Source organism: Rhyacophila brunnea, unplaced genomic scaffold, assembly GCF_057557595.1.
Source record: "Rhyacophila brunnea isolate RB1 unplaced genomic scaffold, BYU_Rbru_1.0 scaffold_54, whole genome shotgun sequence".
Classification (NCBI taxonomy): Eukaryota; Metazoa; Arthropoda; class Insecta; order Trichoptera; family Rhyacophilidae; genus Rhyacophila; species Rhyacophila brunnea.
Genome location: NW_028233213.1, coordinates 593,538 through 615,252, shown reverse-complemented (window position 1 = coordinate 615,252; position 21,715 = coordinate 593,538). Strand labels below are relative to the sequence as shown.

The 21,715-nt window shown below is 24.7% G+C and overlaps 1 pseudogene; it reads right to left on the bottom strand.

Moving 5' to 3' along the window:
- Positions 1 to 19,586: 19,586 nt before the first annotated feature.
- LOC147065814 (uncharacterized) lies at positions 19,587 to 20,351 on the bottom strand (annotated as a pseudogene).
- Between the last annotated feature and the right edge of the window lie 1,364 nt (positions 20,352 to 21,715).

Genomic DNA, 21,715 nt, shown 5'->3' with positions numbered 1-21,715 from the left:
AAATGTTATATGAGGATAATCATATGAATTTTTTATATGATTTTTGTGTTGATTCGTTTTTTTATCAGTGCTATGGAATATTAAAATTTATAAGCATGAAGCCGTTTTAAAAATACATGGATTAAGCGATTATATTCAATATAAAAAAAACTGACTATAAAACAAAATCGAGAACAAAGACTTTCATATATTAGCGAATATAAGTGTGAATTCTACATGTAAAAAAATCCTATTCGCTTAAATATTTCTAATAATTTAGTTTATATAGCAAATTTGCATTTTTATTTGTAGTTAAATTTTAGTTTTTCTAATAGAAATGTAATGCAAAATTCTTATCTGTCTTGCTTTATACCTAAAAAGGACAAAAACATCATTCTGCCTAATATACCAGGAAATTGCCAATTCTAAATAATAAATTTTTTACATATATCGATTTTTTTAAAATTTATATGCGATCAGAAACTGATAAACACTCTAGTAACAATAGAAATATGCAAAAAAAACGTTTTTCTAAATTTTTCGTTTGTTGGCAAAAATTTTAGAATATGAAAAAATAGATTCTCAGATAAAGATATAATTCATTTGCGTAATTATGTAAAATTCTAATAACCGTCTTTAAGATTCCTTTTCTTAAATCGATGCAAGCGTAAAAATATACATTTATGAAGCAAAAAATATTTGCAAGTATCGTAATGATGTCGATGTTCATTTTTTAAGATATTTTGAGTTATGAAGTTTCTTTGATAAAATAACTATATATAAATATGTTGCTGCTTAAAACTTATTTATGAATTTTTATATGCTGAGCATTGGGTATTATAAAAAAATTACAGAAGATACAATTAATATGTTATAAAAATATTTTTTATTAATTTCAGATCTTGAAAACATTATTCTCATAAATGCATTGATACAAAAACCTCCATAGAATTTAAGCAATTTTTTTACGTTTGTTCATTTATCACCTTTTTTACTGTATAAAAAAATAAACTTAAGTAAAATTGCGAGCTTTACATTAGGGTTTGATTTTGCCAAATTTATTTAGATCAGTGTCTAATATATTTCATATAGTAATATCAACTTCAAGATCATAATATTAATCGGTTTTTTAGAAAATGATTTACGGAGACAATCATCATAGAAAAAAAAATATAAATAGTTAGGTCTTTTTGAAGCTAGTCTAGCATATGTCACTACTATTATGATATTATTTTTTATAAAATTTTTGATCATTACAGGTTTATTCATCTTAAGTTATTTTAAATATCAATATAGAATTACTGTATTTAATAGCATGTTTACAGTAAGAGCAAAGGGCCCGAATTGAAAAATTTGTATTAATGCTCTAATATATATAACCGAAATAAAAATAATTTTTTTTTTGTCTTTATAACAATTTTAATTGAATTATGATCTTCTAATTTTTGATAAAATATAAATATAGTTTTTCTATTAATTCATAAATTCTCATGTAAAAAATGTGAAACTACGCCCTGTTAGCGGATATGATAATATGAAATAATCAACATCATCTATGACATATAAAAATTGCTGTTTAAGGTTTTATATTTGATCGTATGTATTCCCTTTGATGAAATTACAGAATTTTAAATATATGCTGAAATTTTGTATCAAAATTACAAAAAAATTTATAAAAAGCGGAGTAGTTGAAAATACTCTCTTAAAGATATTTTTCAAATTTTTTTTTAGTTGTCATCTTAAGAAACAAAATATAAGCTCCTTCATGTTAAAATTGTAATATAACATATATTCTGACTCTAAAAATCTATTATATATATACAGGCTTGTTGTAAATACAAAGTTGTACTTTTTATCCTATTTTTCCATAATTCTTATTGTAAACTCTTATTGTAAAAATTTATAAAAATGTAATCTCGGTCTTTATTGACTGTTTCGTAAGTCATATATAATATTGAATATATCATACAAATATATTTGTAATATATAAAAATATTCTACAAAATAATATAGAATATATATATTAATACATAGGAAGTATATTATTATGAAATAAAATCCCGGTTAATATTTTTAAGCATTTAAATTGCTGTGGTTTAACTATTTTATTCTCTGTGCATTATGGCAGTATAAATTTTTTTTATATAAAAAGAAAAAACTGCAAGAAAATCGCATTGGCGTTATAAAAACCTTTCTTTCGTTTATAGAAAGAGTTAAAATAAGTAGAATATAAGTATTTTTATTTTCATTTTATATTCTCACAGTAATCTAATGTAAAAATTTAGCAATAATCAATAATTTTATATATTTAGATAAAAAAATGCTCTTGAATTTTGATGCCTCTGAGTAGTATAAGGCGAAAAAAAAATACTCTAAATATGCAAAATGATAAAATAATTTTTATAATAATTTTGTGATCTAAAATGTCATTAGATGAACCTGGTTTACCAATATATTTTTTTTAATAATTTTTTTTGTATGATTCTTGTCTTCAATAAAAAAAATACTTCTTAGTAGAATCCTTTGTACATGTTACATGTAAAACCAAGCAAAAAATTTTTTTTAAGTCGTTTTATTTTACATAAAAACCTAACAAATATTATTGAATATGATAGTTTTCATATGTAAAGTAAGTTTAAAAATTATTTTTGTCAATTTATAGTGTGATTTTTTCGCATTTTATTTTTAAAAATATGAAGTTTTAACTACAGAGCATATTAGTAGTTTAAGAAGAATATAAAGATAAATGATAAAACAGCGTAAATGTATGGATGTAACGAGATAAGAAATTACATAATTCTATAAAAAATAGCGAATTATTTATAAAAATACATATGTTGTCAATACAAAAGAGCAATATTCTATATTTCACTGTACGAATATATTTTTAGGAACCGCTAAAAAAATAAAAGTCTTTATATAAAATATAAAATATGATCTAAATAGACCAATAATATTTTTATATCTTTATAATATTCAATCCACGCACAAAATTAGCTGAAAAAAATGCACTTAGCTGTTTAAGATAACTAAAACAAACTTGTCTGGTGAAAATGGATATTTATATTTATATCATATATTAACAAAAGTCAATAGAAAATTTTTTCATATTTATTTCAAGATAATCTGAATTGTTCATATATTCAGTATACTACATTTTAATTATATAAAATAATTTTAATAATAAAACCAAACAGAATATTTTCTGTTGACTTAAAATGAATAAACGAAAAAGTACTTACATATAAGTTTTTTTATATTATTAGTAAATGTCATAAATCTACCACAAGAAATTTGTCCTTCAGTTATATACATGCTATTTTCTAGTAAAGAACACGTAATTATACTTATTTTTTTTCTTAAATAATAATTATAGATAAATTCGTACGGTATTACATACCTATCTAACCTTTTCTTAGTAAATTTTGTTTTGGAGAATTCAAGTACACACATATATAATATTTTAAACAATTTTTTTCTCGGCAAACTTCGGTTATTTTCATAAGTTTTTTTTTATTTTTGGCTTAAAATATTGTTCTGCGATATTTTATATTTTTAGTATTGTTTTACAATAACTTCTGTATTTTTTATATTATTTATAAACAGGGGTTGAATATATTGTTCGATTATAATTTAATCGTCTCTAATTTTATTCTTACCATAAAATTTGAAAAAAATTTTCGTTCTAAGTTTTTGCTTAGAGGAAAGCATCATAGTTTTATGTGTTCATACTTACAGATCATGTAACTATAAAACGTCGTATACGCAGAAAATCCTGTCAAAATTCATTTTTTTAGTATTAGTATAAAAATTGTATCTTTTTTTTCTCTTATCACATGGTCTTATTAGCATATATAAAATGATGATGGGAGTTTAATCTAATCAAATTACAAGTTTATGGGTAAACATAGAAACTTTTATTTTATATAAACTTTAGAACATAATAAATTTTTTTTATCTTAAAATATGTGCTAATATTTTTAAATATTCGGATTTGACCATAAATATTATAGGATATTTCACGTTAATACATTATGAAATTTATAATTTCCTACTGCTTATAGTTTACCCACTACATTTAATATATAATATTTTTTCTATATTGACGCATGTTTAAGTTAGATACTACTGCTTGAAAAAACCTTTTAGAAACACATATTTTAACTTGTCAATTTGCGTAGCATTGTATATTTATAAAATGCCATAATAATGGAATGATAATCAATCTTTTCTTTTTTTTATTTTGCCATTAAAATAAGTAATTCTATATCATTATGTGATAAATGTAGAATGACTTACATGAATGTATGTTTATATAGTAAATAAATACTTTTTTGATTCAACAAAAAATTTCTAACAAACTATACATATCTTGGTATAAAAGCGTTCTAAAGAATTAATAAGAGATAAACATGATTCTTTACTTTGTTTTAAAAAAACATTTTGCTTTATATTTTTTAGGTCTATTTTAATTTTATATTATGATGCCTAAATTTTGTATAAAAATCTATCAGTTCATGAATTATAAACATTCGTTGTCTGAATAAAATTTAGAAAAAAAAATTATGAGCTTACAATATTTCTATTTTGGTTTCTCATATGAAAGTATAATTTAGATATGTATTAGTGATATTTTGTAAAATTATCAATATTTGAATATGTTTATTGAAAAAAAAAATACTTTTAACTTGAAAGTGTTAATATCAAGAACTGCTTCAGCTCAATATATTAGATGAATAAGATTTAAACCAATTCATCATAAATTCTGTGTATTCATCTAATTTTTTTAGTTTATAGTTTTTATTCTTTCTTAAAGAAACAGAATCCGTAAAAATATGACAAATTTTTTTGCCAGTCTGGCTCTGATGTATTAGAAGTTAGGATAGATACATCTTGGTGTATGCATAATCTCTCGATGTATTATGGCCCTTGTTTTATGTATGTGAACATATTAAAAAATTCATACCTTGTGTTTTGCTCATTAGTTATAGTTTCCGGTAATATATGCAAAATTTTCTATGCGCAAAAAAAATGATAAATAATGCCCATCCGTAAATCTAAATGAAAATTTATGCTTTGTTGCTAAGCGGATGTTTTGTTCGCCATATGTTCATGGCTTGATTTGCTTACATCACAAATAAAATATATTTCAATAAATTAAGAATTGTAAAACGATCTAAGATGCTAATTTTTTTAGTGTGGATTTTTTTCCTAGCTCGTATTATAACTTAAATACTGGCTTTTGTAATTGAGTTTTTGCCAATTATATATATGATTTCAACCTTATCACCAAATCTGTTAAAGATAACCTTATATAGATATTAAAAGTTACTATATCATATTTTTATGGTAGATCAGTCAAGAATTCGCACAACCAATAACATCATTATAGAATAATCACCTTGTGTATTTATTCGTAGTTATTATATATAATTTGTAGAAAAAACAACAAATTACATTTTTGCGCACTTAAAATGTAAAAAATACGTGTTCTAATATTTAGTTGTGACGATTAGATATTTAATTTGAATTTTTACAAATTATGCATGCAAAATTTAGCTGTTATGAAACTATCAAAATTGTGATAAAAACATACGTCAATAAGTTCAATTTAGTTTTATAAAATATTCTCTTTTGATTGGATATTTTTGCACTTAAAATTAAATTTAGTAATGAATAAGCCACTATCAAAGTAAAAATTTATGTGCATCTTCTAGTTCTTTTATCAATTTAACTTCTATATATATAATATAAACACTTGAAAGTTCCTCTTTTATAAAGAAAACTAGATTAAATATCTTTTTTAAAAAAAAATTGACTCATAAACGGATATGTTTATATAGTCAGAAAAAGATATTTGCAAGGAAAAGATGTGATTTTTGTTTTTTGTGTGTAATTGCAGATATATTTTGTAAATTTTATAGAACAGTTAGACACAGAAGGTTCACATGTTATAATTCATGATTTATATGTATATTATACACAATTTACGCACATTTGCCTGATTTCACTCTTTTTTTAGAGAATATAGACAATACCCGTTAAAATAAATCCATGTAGTAATTGCTATAGTTGAGTCAATATGGTCAAAACAATATTTTATAATAAATCTTCTTTGTATATGGTAAAATTATAGTTTTTACTATTTTAAATATATAATACATAAGATTGCATATTATAAAATCTTTGTGCGCTATAGAAACTGCTTTTAAGCTCTTAAACGGTTATGGGGATAATCAAAAATACAAAACAAAAACTATTTATCTAAACTAATAAACACTATGCGCTTTTTCATTATAATTGTGCTTTTTAAACCATAAAGCATTATCTACAAATTATGAGTCGCAGAAATTGTTATTTGGTTTACTAACTAAACGCTCATGTACATTGTAATATATGTTTTTATGTTGGAATACATTTTTTCAGCATTCTGCAACACTGTTTATAGTTGTATATTACAGAAATTTATTTTTCATGAATATATCCAGTAAAAAAAGACGTTAAAAATATTTACTATTATATAAATGAATATGTTTTGAATAGAAATCTGTGGTGTCTTTTGTATTTCCGTGTTTAATGATCGATTATCTGCCTCTATATAAGTTTTTTTCTTCAGCCCATGAAATGATTTCCATTTAATAAAAATAAATCTTCTTATAAGATTTCTGCTGTGTTGCTATTTGTAAACATTATTCGTTATTTTATAAGGTTCGATTTTAGTTATTGAAAATATACCTTAAATATATTTACATTCTTAAACAAAAATGAAGTCAAATGTATTATTATCGAAATGAAATAATAAATTTTAGCAATAAAATAGTCTTCCCTATGTATCCTGGAAATAACAATGTTATTGTGGTATGTTGTAAATGCAGTCGTTTTTTAGTTACTATTTTACAGCTTTTCTATGCAAATATTGAATAAACATAGTGTAACGATCTCGCAAAGTCTACGAAATATGTACCTAAGATGCTCAATCGTCATTTTTATCAAATTACTTATGTTAAAACAAAACAGAACGTTTAATATTATAAGATTTTGTTTTCAAATATTTTTTTAAAAAGGCTATACAAAGAAATTTTTAAACGATTTTAAGTTATCGGTTGTCTAAATGACGACAATATTTTGTTCAAGCTAGCTAATTTATATCAATTTAATTTAAAAATCATAAAAAACCCTGAACTTTTGTTTTTGCTATGTTAATTTTTTTAAAATGATATAAAAAAAATGCAAATACATATACAAAATTTCGGTATGAATATATGCTTAATAATCACATCTTTACATTTCGCGTTTTGATTAATTCCAAATATCAATTTACTATTCTTCTATACGTTCATACTTAATACAATTTATATAATTATATATACTATGCATAAACTATTGTTATTTTTTGCTTGTCATAACATAAATTATGAGATTTTGTTACTTTTACTATATATTTACATATTATACTTGTATATATATAAAGAACGGTTTTTATATAAAACGTGTTATATAATTGCGAATTGAGTCCTGAACGAAGAAAAAGCATACATGCAAGCTCTCACACCTCGCAAGACACTTGAACTCAATTTATTTGCAAGAGAAATAGTAGATGATATATATAAATCAGAAGGAGGTTTTAAAAAAAGCATCGGGGATTCTGCAGTATTCTCAATAGGCTGACCACGTTCTAATAGATAAAATTGATACAAAGAAAATTTACCCATAAGATAATAAATTCTATCTCATTGAAATGTATCTTTTTTCTTTCTTTATTATTTAATATCGACAATTACACTTTTAATAAAGAGCATATACTAGCATTGAATCCTTTTTATTTTATTTTCATACACTTAATAACAAAAAAGTATTTTGGAATTTGTTTTTGAGTGCGCATCTTGATATATTTATGCAATTTTTTTTGTAACTATACATATTAATGTTGAAGATCATATCTTTGCCATAATATTGTTTTAAAAAAAAACAAATATTTGTATAAAGTTTATATATGCATTAAACATAGATATTGGCATTCATAATTTCTTTATTATAATTCGTCACACCTTTTTTGATGCCTATATTTTAAAAATCAAGAATTACTACTTCTTTTTAAAATAGGCAATATTTATATGTATAAGAAATGTCTCGAAATGATTGTTCAAATTGATGTAAGCAAAAAAACCATTAGCCATGGAAATATATATTTTATATCTAAAAGCTGGCAATGGATTAAGAAAAAAATATGTAAAATAAGTCAAATCATTTATGCCTTTGTAACGATAAAACAAATTTTTTTACATATTCCACATTTATTTTTTTATTTAAAAATACATATACTTCGTAACTAAACAAATAAGTCAAGAAATTAAAAAGTTGGGCCATGCATTATAGTTGTGTTATTTATTATATTTTTATGGTATTAAAACATCTCTAATATTCTAAAAGAAAGATGGCTAGAATAAAAAACATATGATTTTATATTTGCGACATTTATTTACAAAATTATAAAATGTTAAACACACCAATTATATATATTATCCGAGTAAACTAAATTTTCATAAAATGCAATTTTTCTTTATTATTTATGTGCGTAGTAATACAAAAGTACACAACGCATATCGCTCTTTAATTTATCTTTGTCAAGACTAAAGTGATATGCAAATAAAAGTGCTATATTTACATTTTGAAAACCTTTTAAAATAAACGCATGTAAATTTGTGATTTAAACAAACTTACCATTTATGCGATATTTGTAGAGAAATTAAATTTAAAAAATTTTATATAGAATAATTGTGTTTTAATATTTATTCGAAAAAAAATTTTACAGCTTTTAGAACCCTAATTTTTTCGCCGCAGGTCATAAAACATATAATAATGGTATATTTGAGTTAATAATCTGATATATTTTGGTGTATTTTACGTTGTTTAGGTGTTATAAAAAATGTAGGTTTGTGATACAGCCATCAGTTTATGTGGATCAATCATATGATATTTGTTGTACTATATGTATCTAGGCTGCAATAATTAACATTTTTAGTAAGATATAAAATATTTTGTATGTATAGTGTATTGGCTTCATAATGTATATATTAAAGTTTCTTGGTCGAAAATTTACACCAATAACCTTTACCATGATTAAAAAATATAAAAATATCTTAGTATATCTAATAAATATTAAGTTGTTTTTATATGGTAGAAATCTTGAGGCTTGAAGTTGATATTTTTTTATTTTTATGTTGATAAGTAATGTTGCATACACCTTACTCGAAATATGTATAAAAAATCCATCAATTTTTTACTAATAATCTAATTTATGTTCTTTATATTTTTCATTATACATATAAATGTATATCTATAAATATTTGTTGTACAACTTTATTCTTATGTATGGATTTTAAAAATGCCTGATGACAAATTATACTTTTGTTTCCCATACAGTGTTGAATGCCAGCCAATGCCATAGTTAATATGACAACAAAATTATTATGTGTATACAGAACCATTTTCAATAAAATTCTGATAAACCATAAGAGTTACAATGGTGTTTTTCGGATCAATTTTAACAAAAAACTTCTAGTCATGCGCATTTTAATGCTAGCAGCTCAACATATACTACGTTTTATGCATAATATTTGAATTACATATTTTAACATCTGCTCCAATAATGCATAATAAGCCACCCTCTTTATATATTTTTCGCATAAGTATATGGTTATGTTTATTAAACCATATGTAAAAAATATATCTTATTAACGATATACTCAAAAACTCAGCATAAATACTATGTGGCTTTTTTATAAATACAAGAAACCATTTTATGCAAATAATAATCTCGTTAGAATATACAAATTATTTTATTTCTATAGAATAGATGTTACTAAAGATAAAAAAATCCCTATATGAAACAAGCGAAAGAACTTTTTGAAAATTCATATGTAGCTTTATGAAAAATTAGCAAACTATTTTACGATAAACTATCAGTATCGATATTATTAAAAATTATTATTTTTGGCAAGATGAAAAAAAAATTATTTTTCTTCATTATCACATAAAAAATAAAAGTCTATAGATGATCTTCTTTAATATGTACTGGTCATACTGAGAAATATTTATCAATAAAAATTGTAATAAAAAATCTTTATTTGGAAAATAACACAGCTGTACTTAAAACTACATAGAAACGTATATGTTGTACAATATCCAAATTCGATAAGTATTCTTAAGAGGCTTATAATTGTGCAAAAAAATCAGCTTTTTATGAATATTAGCTAGAGGGTTAATTAGGATCATTGAGTGCTTAAATTTACAATTCTTCACACATATCATGTTATAAGAACTATATTTTTCTTATATGAAATAGAGTATTAATACATAGTTTTATGTTAAAACGTAAGGCATTTTTTCTAAGCGTGCAATTTTTGTTACAATACATAGAACCGTAAAAATAATTCTAGTAATTACCTAAAATAATCTATTTGTTAAATTCTATTATTTTTTATTTATGCGTTCAAATCATTGCGATTATCTACCTTAAAATATAATGGTGTATGCTTTTATATTTTCTAACATTTATAAATATGTTTTCATATGTCTTCTCAGCACTATATTCGATAAAAAATTCATATTTTGTTCTAATGACAAAATATATAGACTATTTTTGATTTTCTGCTTAATATTAGCATTAGATTTGGATATATGCAGGCATTTTGAAATGTTGTTCTTATGATACATTATACAAAATGTTAATGTCTAAATTTTTGCGTCATAAAAGTAAAAAAATCTTTATCTTAGTAAGGTTTTCATGCTTATAATGAGGATTGATAAAATTTGTACTGCGTTCAAATTATTTCGTATTGTGTATATCAATAATAAAATCGCAGAAGGAAATTTAACTTGTTTTTTTTTATTATATTTAAATTCACATATATCTATTTTCGTATAAGCCATAAATTTGCGTAGATCACAAAATTAAGATGTGAAACTAAAAAAATAAAAAATTCTTTTTAATAGTTTTAACTAGAGAAAATCGATGTATCATTAAATTTTATTTTCTTTCTAGCATTCTATGTAATAAATCTGTTGCCTTGTTTTTGCGTATATGCCGCCATATGAAGAATATTTTAAATCTATATAATCTTTTAATAATATAATTACTTTATATTTTTTGGATTTTTAACCACGATAAATCTATAGAAAGGTATACATTTTTTAACTAAAGACAGATAATAATTAAAAATAATTATAGAATCATAGAGAGTGCAAGAATATAACGATTTCCCTATAAACTATATTTGCTTTCTATAAATAAATTTAACAAAAAACAGTTTTACGAAAATCCATCAACTTAAGCAGATGCAATTGCTTTTTATATCCTCAATAGTCTCGACTGTTTATCTTGAGTCGCCATTTGACTCCATACTACGTTATATGAAAATTAGATGCATACAAGTATATCTAGACATAAAAGAAATTGAAAAATATATATAATTTTTTTTTTGATTTTTGTGTATAATATGGACAACCATAATGTAATGTATATGAATAAATTAATTGTATACGCCATAATTTATAATTTCAGTTTCAATCGATTTTATGTATGTAAAAGCTAAATTATGAAATAATATGCAATTATTTTCTCAGAAAATAAGTGTAACGCTGTATTACAAATAAAAAATTTTGAATTATGGATTATTTCCCGAAAATATAGAGTTTGATATGTAGAAATATTATAAATACAAATTACACTCGGTTGAATTCTGAAATATAATGCCGTAGTAGGAAAAAAAATTCGAGCTTAAGCATAAATTTTTGCATATAAATAGTTTCATTTTATAAAAATGCAAGAAAACTACCAAAATAAACATTTATAATATTGTTAACACGCCTAAAGGAATAGAGAAAGCGATATGATAATATAAGAGTATTTAATAAAAAAATTATACTATAAAATTAAAATTTACTACTGTATGCAAAAATTAATTCTAAAACAAGATTGCATATGTGTTATATTTTTTATTTGGAAGTTGGATTTTTATTATCAATTCGAATCAGTTTGGACGTGGACAGCCTATTTGGGAATATTGTACGACTCCTTGATGCATCTTTTGAGATCCTATCCTAATATTTCTTCATCAACTGCTCTTCTTATCATAAATAGAATTTGTAAAAGTGTCTTTCGAAGTGTGATAATCTACACATATGCTTCTACTTTTTCCGGTATTCATAACTCATTGACATATGTTATGTATTTTTGTAACCACTCTGCGCCAAGTCACTGCAAATAATAATATTCTTCTCTTTAATTGCAAAATTAACAAAATTCAAAAGCCAATATATCATACTATCTATATTTTTGATTCATTACAAAAGTTGTATTGTCAAGGCTAAATTTATCTATTGTATCAACGATATTAAATTCTATTTTTTCCGTATATATAAAACATAAGGTCTATTTTTCTGATTTTCTATTCTTTTTTTATCCTGGTATCAACAGTAATTTCTATATTATTATTTTCGCAGATGTCTTTTACTATGGGAGTTCTTATTTTTTCGATTTTCTGGATATTGTATTGTCTTCTATACAAAAAACTGACATTTTGCGATCGCATTTGCCTTCGAGTGTATTTATGTATTTCCATTTTTTTGCATTTAGTTTCAAGATTTTCATTGGTTTTCATGGCTTCTTTAAAATGTCAGAATTGCATCCTGACACCGAAATACACATTTTTATCATAGAAAAAACAGAAATTTTCAACTTCTTTTGGGTGAATATTAATGTTTTTTATCCATCCTGATGATCCAAAAATATCGATCATAATATTATTCTTATCTTCAAAAGGTTTTGGTTCAATGTTTTTTCTTTTATTTTAGATAGTAGACTTTCTTTCTGCCTTTCAATTGTGTATCGGAAACTGTATAAATAAACTGAATTTTTTTTCATATTCTTCAATATGTGAGATGTGAATAGTTATCTTTTTCTACTTTTAATTTTGCAGCCAACCTCGGTAAACTGTTATTACTATTTTTACTCAAATTTTATAGCTTTTAGATGATCTTCTCAATTTTTAATTTTAATTACAGTGCCTATGACCTATTATTTTTCTGTAATAAAATATCTTTGTTTATTACTAGGCAGGAAGTGAATAGAAAATTCGTTTAAAATATCCCTTTTCTTATGATCAAGTTTAGTTCATTCTTCAGGTTCTAATTTATATAACTCTATTTGGTGAATTGTAAGTGATGTTGCATGTAAATTAATAGATTTTAATGTATTCTCAGTATTTAGTTAAGTCTTACACGAATATATTTTTCAAGTAAGTATTTGTTTAATAAATTACTTCATATATTTCTGTATTATATCAGATTCTCTTTTCAAAATCACTCCAAGATATGTATAAGATCCCAGGCTTTCAATATATGGACCTCCACTGTGCATATTTCATATTGTGTAGTCGACGATATTTTTGTTTATTTCAAAGTCTAATGCCTTATTGAAGGTATATGTTCCATCCGTCATAAGATAAAGATATTTTGGTGTTTTTTATATTTATTTGAGGTCATCAATGAAGAGTATATGATTTGTAAAGTAAAAGTTTTCATCAATAAGCACAGTTAAATCCAGAAAGCGATCATTTTATTTTCTTTCTGTAAGATAAATACATATAACGTCTAGTAACATGTGAAAAGACTATTTCCCTGTAGTATTTCTATATGATTTCTTTTATCCACGATCTCTTATCTATTATACCTTGAAGAAATTTTCTATTCGCTTGTAATCTTTTGCATAAAAGACGTTATTCTAAAAAAAAAGGATTTAAATTGAAAACTATTTGCAAGTAAGATGTATTATCGAGTCAAATTGAATTTTTACAAAAAAACATGTTGTCTATAGTTTGTTTACTTGCTTGCTTTTTACATATTTTCATTAACATACGAGCTTTTCCTCTTGCCATATGACCTTACATTTTTTCACCTAACTGTTTACTCGCAATTTATTCTTTTGTCTTTACATCTTATTTAATTATTTTTATAACGAAGTATGTCTTTACAAACTTTAATTATAAATTCTTCGATTATTAGTTATAAATCTCTTATTTTTGTACATTCAGATGGTATCTGATATTATGTACTAGATTTAAAATATTCTTCCTGATTTTTATTTTTAAAAATTTATTTGATACATTTGATGCATTTGATGCATGAATTTAGCTTGGGACGTCTTCTTTTATATATAGAAAATTAAGATTTCATCTGTCCAGCAGCTTTTTAGTTTATCGGTGATTTTTTATATGTCATCGTATTCAACTGCTCTTATATAACATAATTTTAAGTGTTTTTAGATCCGCAAAATAGGTATAGGATATAGTTGTAATTTTTTGTGCGGAATTTTTTTCATTCTCTACATAATTATATTCAAAGTAATTTATATGTTCATTTGACGCTTCTATATTTTGGTTCTTATTTTCAGTAAAACTCTATGAAAAAGTCACCTGTTTAGCTCAAAGCTGTAAATTTTCTGTTGATGCCAATTCTTTTTTTTACTGCCTATATTTTTCTTATATATGTTTTTTTTAATCTTTATAAGTATTTAACATTTTTTTCTGAACACATCTACGTCTATGATCAAGTTTGTTATTTGCATCTTTTTTCTTAATTTTTTACTTCCTTTTACTAACTACACTGCATTTATCATAATATAACTCTTTGAAATTATTATTTGATCTTAGTTCCAAAAAAATTTCGTTTTCTTTTTGGTTTTTTTGGGAGGCATTTGTAAGTCTATTTTGCGATTTGTAGCAAGACTACATCATCGGACATATTCTTGGGTTTTGGGTGGCGTAATTTCCCGATTATCTTATTTAAAGTTTGAGGAATATATGCGTCAACTTTATAGCATGGTATTAATTGTTCTTTCAAATATAGTGATATTTACTTTTTTAAGCTTATGTATATAGCAGTAAAACCCCTTCTGCATAAGTCAAATCTTCTATACTTATGAAATCCGAAATCGGTTGTAAATTTAATTTAATTCTTTTGGTGTTTTTTGCACCAAATACTTTGAAAACTGACTTCTTTTAATTTTTATCTATTAATATTTCGTCACTCTTATTTTTAGATCCTGTTAGGACAAATATCATTTCAATTTTATGTTATAATATTCTTGGCATTTCTCTTATGCGAAAAGAGGCACAAAAGGGAAGCGTAGTAGTATTGTCGCATAGACTTCATTTAAGAAATATCATCCAAAGAAGATTCTGTTGACGCGGAGATCGATTCTAGTATAAGATAATTTGTTTATATATAACTAAATTTGCGTATGTTCCGATTCAACCCCATCTTCTTGGAATTTAAAGCCTCAGTTTCGCATGTTATACTTGTTTAGCGCTCTGCTTCTGGTTTTCCTGTTTCGCCTATGTTTAACTTTTTAAATCATTTTCAATTATATCAATAATTTCAGAGGTTACTTCCACAAAAATATCACCTTTTTTTAAAAAAACAAAACTTAAGAAAACGTTATCAACCTGTCTTCATAAATCCATTTGTTCCAATGTCAGCAATGCCTCCTTCGTTTATAATTTTTATATCATCAATAATTAAATCGCTGTGTTCTATTTTTTACACCTTTTAATCAAAACATAGAATTGCTCAACAAACTGTCCCAATATATATACTTAGTTCAATCACATCTTTTTCACAAGCATCTTGTATGATATTTTTTATATAATAAACAATTATATAGGTTGGTTTAACGGGGTGGTGGCACAGTAATATAAATATGCCCAAAATTACTCGAAGTTACGAAATAGATCATACAAAAATGCAAAATTCGGAAATAGGAAGTGGGGTTTAAATCTTTAGGCATCAAAATCTAGGTAAGTAACGAAGAATACGTCGGAGAGAAGAAGATAGCCAAATTTATTTATATTCTGTGTCATAGGAAATCAAGTAAGCTATGTTTGATAACGAAACTAAAAATAAGATATTCACTTAGCCTTTTAATTAATCTAATAAAAATATAAGTTAGTTTGATATTATTATATTTTGAACCGAAAAAAGCTTAAGATAACAATAAAAATATGTCTTATTCTACATGCTTCATTTTTCCTATTTCACCCTAGCTTTCTTCTGTACTATTTTAATGTAATCAATAATTTCATATGTTTTTTTATTGATGAAAGAGATAAACCATGAGAAGGTAATGACAAACATAAACCATTGCAATCTAATCCAGTACTAAAAAATCAAGCGTAAAATGTGAACAAACTGCACGATAGCAAACCAACAAAGTTATCTAAAGCTCTTACACTCATATGTTCTTTCATAAACATAATTTAGTCCAAGAACTTATGAATTCAAGAGGTCTATTTATATATTCTGATGTGTTTTACACGATGTCGATATTTATCATCAATTTCAAGAGCAACTAAACCAAAAAGTTTCGAGATAATAGAACTATCAACAGCTATAAACAGCTGTTTCAAAAATTCTGCAAGACAATGACGGAAGGAAAATATCGGTACTTAATATTAAAAAAACTGAACTAAAGAAAAAAAGAGAAGATAAAAATTACGCGATATCATGACAAAAAATTAAAATTTCTGGTAATCTTGAGAGATGCACATAAATGTTTCTCTTGTGACAAGCAAACCTTGAGATACAGAAATAATGGAATTATCAAGAACAAGAAATATAACTTAAAATAATATAGCCTAAATAATTCATATTGTATTAAATATAGTGATTTAATGCTATATATAATTTACCCACTTAAAAACATGGGTAAAGTGAAAAAAACTTATGCACAAAGCCCAAGCAACATGCGAAGAAATGTCGAGAAAACAGATTTATACAAGAATTTATGCATTCAAATAAAAAACAATAAAAAGATACATTTAAAAATTTAAAAATATATAAAAAGTGTATATGTCAAATAAAACGCACATGGTCAATAGAAAGTTGGATTTCTTAGAAAGATAATAAGACTGCATCAAAAAATCTTAAATAAAAATTGAACAGTATCAACATTGAAAAAATAAAATATATGCGAAGCAAATAGATCAATATGTAAAATGATGAGAATTCACGAAAACGAATCTTTAATTTGAACTATCAAGATAGCAACTCTATAGGCTAGTATCAGAAGCACAAAAACGCATAATATAAGCAATTCTCTAACAAATATTAGTTTTTTGATCAGAAATATTGATTAATGATACAAATGAGAACGACTTCGATTTTTTTTTGTTTGGCTGCATGCCTGAGAACACAAAAGGCATATACTTGTATCACAACAAAGGTTTTATGATATTGTAACAAGTTTTACAAATTGTAAAGCTTCTAGGTGTGATTAATCATGAACTTTTTCTATTTAAAAGCTGATTAGTCTCCACCAGAATTTGTATAAAATTGTTTATAGTATTTTCCAAGAGAAATACGAAGAAGAAATATGGTTGTACATTGGAATATCATATCATAAAATGAAAAGGGATGTACTACGTGCATTAGAATTTCGACTATTAACTTGCATTTCAAATTTGCATGAACTCACCACCAAAGCCATCATTACTTTATAAAAAAATGCAATCTATTCGAGAAATATAACTGATATATAAATTTAGTAGATAAAGATCACTATGAAATGTGCTTTTTCCGACTTAGTTTAATTTGAAATTGTCTTTGGCAGACGAGATCGCGAAGATATAGTAAGTTAAGAAAGAACAAAACCTACAGAACTCGATGATGAATGTATACTATAACTTATTGTTAAATAATACTTCCATAAATAGATTAAACGAAAAAAAAATTATAAAGGAATTCTCCGAGATGATAAGTTATTCCCAATATTATTTGTTTTATGCATGAATCCATTTTGTCTAAAACCGTCTGATAATGTTCCAGTAAACGAAAGCTTGTATAGAACAAATCACTTACTCGTTATCAATGATTTAGAAATCATTTCAAATGAATAAAATCTAAAAAGAATTCTTAAAGAAGCTATTAATTTTTTTACAAATACAGGTATGGAAATCAACAAAGAAAAGTCGGCAACGTATCACGTAAATTGTAAAGATATAACTACAGTTATTGATGGAAAAGACGAATATAATTATCTTGGAATTCTTGAAGACACAAAAAAAGAATAAAACTTGAAACTATTGATAATATAAAAAAATAAATTATTATTAGGGTGAAGAATTTATGCATAACAAGATTGAATTCAGAAAATTTTATAAAATCAATTAAATAATGCGCTATTATACTTGTATACCATAATATAGGGGTAATAAAGCAAAACCTGGAAGATTAAAAAAATCTTGATGATGATATAAAAAAATTTATAGGGGTTGACAAACACACCTTCAACCAGCAAAAAATGAATGACTTTACTTAAAAATAAATTAATTGTATAGGGGGATTACATATATAGAACAAAATACAAAATAGATAATATTCAATTAAACTTAACACTATAATTTTAAAGCCAACTATCTAACCATTAATCAGCTATAGTAAAACTTGAAAAAGACAATTAGAATCATTTATAAATAATAATTAATCTTCTTAGTATTAAATATACCATCACAGAAATATATTTGGAAATACTTACTGCTAAATAAACTGTGGGTTAATTGTGTAAATAACAGAAAACAATTACATCAAAAACTCTTTAGCCTAAGCCAAAAAAATAATGCTTGCGATCAATGGATCTACAAAATATTTACTATTCGGAAATCTTAAACCGGCAGAAGAGGCTAGATTTTACTGCATAAAAGATAGAAATATATTCTTAGGGAAGATCAAAGAGCTCGAATTATTATAAACCTTATAAAACAGTTTATCACTTGGTGAGCGAATGCAAGAGAAATTAGGTCGTGATTACACAAGAATTCATGATGAAATAGCGAGATGTCTATAATTTTTGATATCTAGAAAATACAATTTTAAAAAAACATAGAAAATTCGTATATAATTAGTGCAAGAAATTATGGAAAATAAATTTGCAAATATAAGTCGCTATGAGACGAAAAACAGATGTCATGTTAAAAAATTAACGCTCTTAATTATTTATTTACGACAAGAAAAATATTGTTCATCAGTGATAGAATTAATTGTCACTAGCATCTTTAACAACCTTGGTAGAAATCAAGAAAATTTGAAATATTTGCAAATGGACATTCTATGATCAATAAATTTAAAGCGCAAATAAAAAAAAATATAAAAACGTAGAATGTGGTGGTTACAAAATTTCTCAAGAAATATTTGAAAAAACTTGGAATATCAATGGAGTCGAGCTTATGTACAAGCCATGGGAATGAAAAGACACTTGACTGATAAGTCTTGATAGAAGAAGAGGTATCTATAAGGATATAGCAGAACAACAGAAAGTGATAAGAAAACTAATTATAAACTGTGTTAATTATCGCAGAATTTTTGAGTTCATATGGAGAAGAACCGCATATACTATACTTCTTGTACTTTGTGAATCGATAAGCTTGTATTTTTTTATGATTAGAAGATATAACAAAAGACTATAATGCAGTAAAAATAAAAGATTTGTTCATTCTAGAAAACAAAATATTATACGATGATATCAATTAAATTTAGATAAATATTTTATTCTATTATAATAAAAGGACGGCATTGATGCAACCGTCATTTTCAGGATGATTAGTTATTTGTGCATATTTTCCCCAGACAATTTTACTTCCACAAACAATTCCTAGTTCACTCACATTAACTTCAATTATTGTCCCTTTTTGTAATATTCCAAGTTGTGTTCCAATTGAACTATGTGGATTTTGTTTTACACCAATTATTGGAAGATTGAAAGTAGCCTTTAGTTCTGAGTGACTCACATGTGCAAATTTATATCGCATAGCCATCGGTCGAATAAAACGTTCATATTTTGGTGGTTTTCTCGTAAAACCTTCCCCAACAAAACAAGGCTTTGTTACTATCCTCTTCCATTGTTTCGTACCTCTTTTTCCCGTAGCAAGAACTTTGAAAGTATCTATTTCTGGTATGCCTTGGACTTTAGCAATAGGAACACTATATTTCGAAGCTTTTTCTTGTCGCTGCTGCTTTATTACACTACTAACTGTTCTTGCTGTGTCACCACGATCGAGTAAGAATCCTGGAAGTGCTTCATCTGCATTTGATTTTATTGTTGCTTTTTCTCGTGTTTTCTCTTTTATTGATTTCTTAAGTTGGATCTTTTCTGCACGTCGCTTCTTGTTGAACATTATTGCTTGATGTCCATGTAGTTTACGGGCCATTTTTTGTATTTTGTGTGGCTCACGTGCTGCTTTCTTTGCTACTCGAATTGTGTGATCTGGTGCTTTTCCATATTTTTTTATATGCTCTTCTATGTAATTGTTTTGCGGCATTTTTAATTGGGCATTCTAAAACCAGCTATATCTAAATTTGAAAAATGAATTTTTATATAATTTGGTCCATGGAAAATAATTAATTGTATTGGAATTAATGAATATAAATCATCTTATTTCTAATTAGATACCTTTTATTATAATTATCTTGAAATATTTGGTATGAACTTATAAAAGATCTTGAAGTCTTAACAAAAGATAGACTTTCAAAGCATGTGACTATAAAATATTTTTGATCTAACTATTTAAAAAGGAGATGAGATAAAGAAAAATGTGCATGAAATGAAAGTAATTAAAAAGTAATACGAATATTCTGACAAGAAACCGAACAAGTTAAAATGATCAAAAAATAGAATAATTTAATGTTTAAAATTAACTCTTAAATAAATAAATTCTCGACTTCATACGTCTTACTATTTAAAACAATTGTTTAATATAAATTTTAATGTAGGAACTAAAAAAACAACGTAAATTTCCGCAAAAATATGGCAATATAGAAGCAAATTGGAACTTTAAATCAATTTAAGTATCTTTAAAATCACAAAAACATTTATAAACTTAATAGATTTGTCTCATCATATATTTTAAAAACTATTTTCGCATTTAAACAACTTGATCTTTTTCAACTGCGAAAGAATTTATGCCTATTTTTTTCAGAATAATAAAAGAACACACAAATTAAAGGACATCAAGCCTTAAATATCAAATAATATCGATCATGATATATTTTAGGTCTAAGTTAGCTTCCCAAAAAATAATTATAAACATTTATTTTGTGGCAATATATATTAAACAAGAGTCTTTAGTTATATATTTTTAATCACCTTTGAAAAATATTATAATAATGAGCATTTTTTATCATTTTGCTTAGTATATAAAGCAAACCCCTTGCATAAAGATATAAAAGAAATAAACCTCAAAAACTAGAGCTCGCAATTCACTATTTTATAATCCATTAATTATGTCAATAAATCTTCTTGCGGATTCAAGCGTTTAAATCAGCTTTTGAAAATTCTATTATGTGATATTTCTGAAATAAAATGTAGTTTTCGGAATTAACAAAAACAATAATAAACGATTTTTCAATGATTTTTTGCCTAATAAATTACATTATACAAGAACATATGGCTGTTTATATTCGAAATAAAAATTTTTAGCAACTAATTAGTTCGAGTGAGAATTAATAAAAAAATATTATGATCTATTTATGATTTGGCCTTAATTTGAAAAATATATGTTTATGGCTAGAGAAATATATTTTGATGTTAAAAAGTAAAAATCTAAAAACAACATTTTAGAACTAAGAAAATCTATATAATAATACATTTTTGTTATATTGACTTTATAAATACTATTTTTGTTAT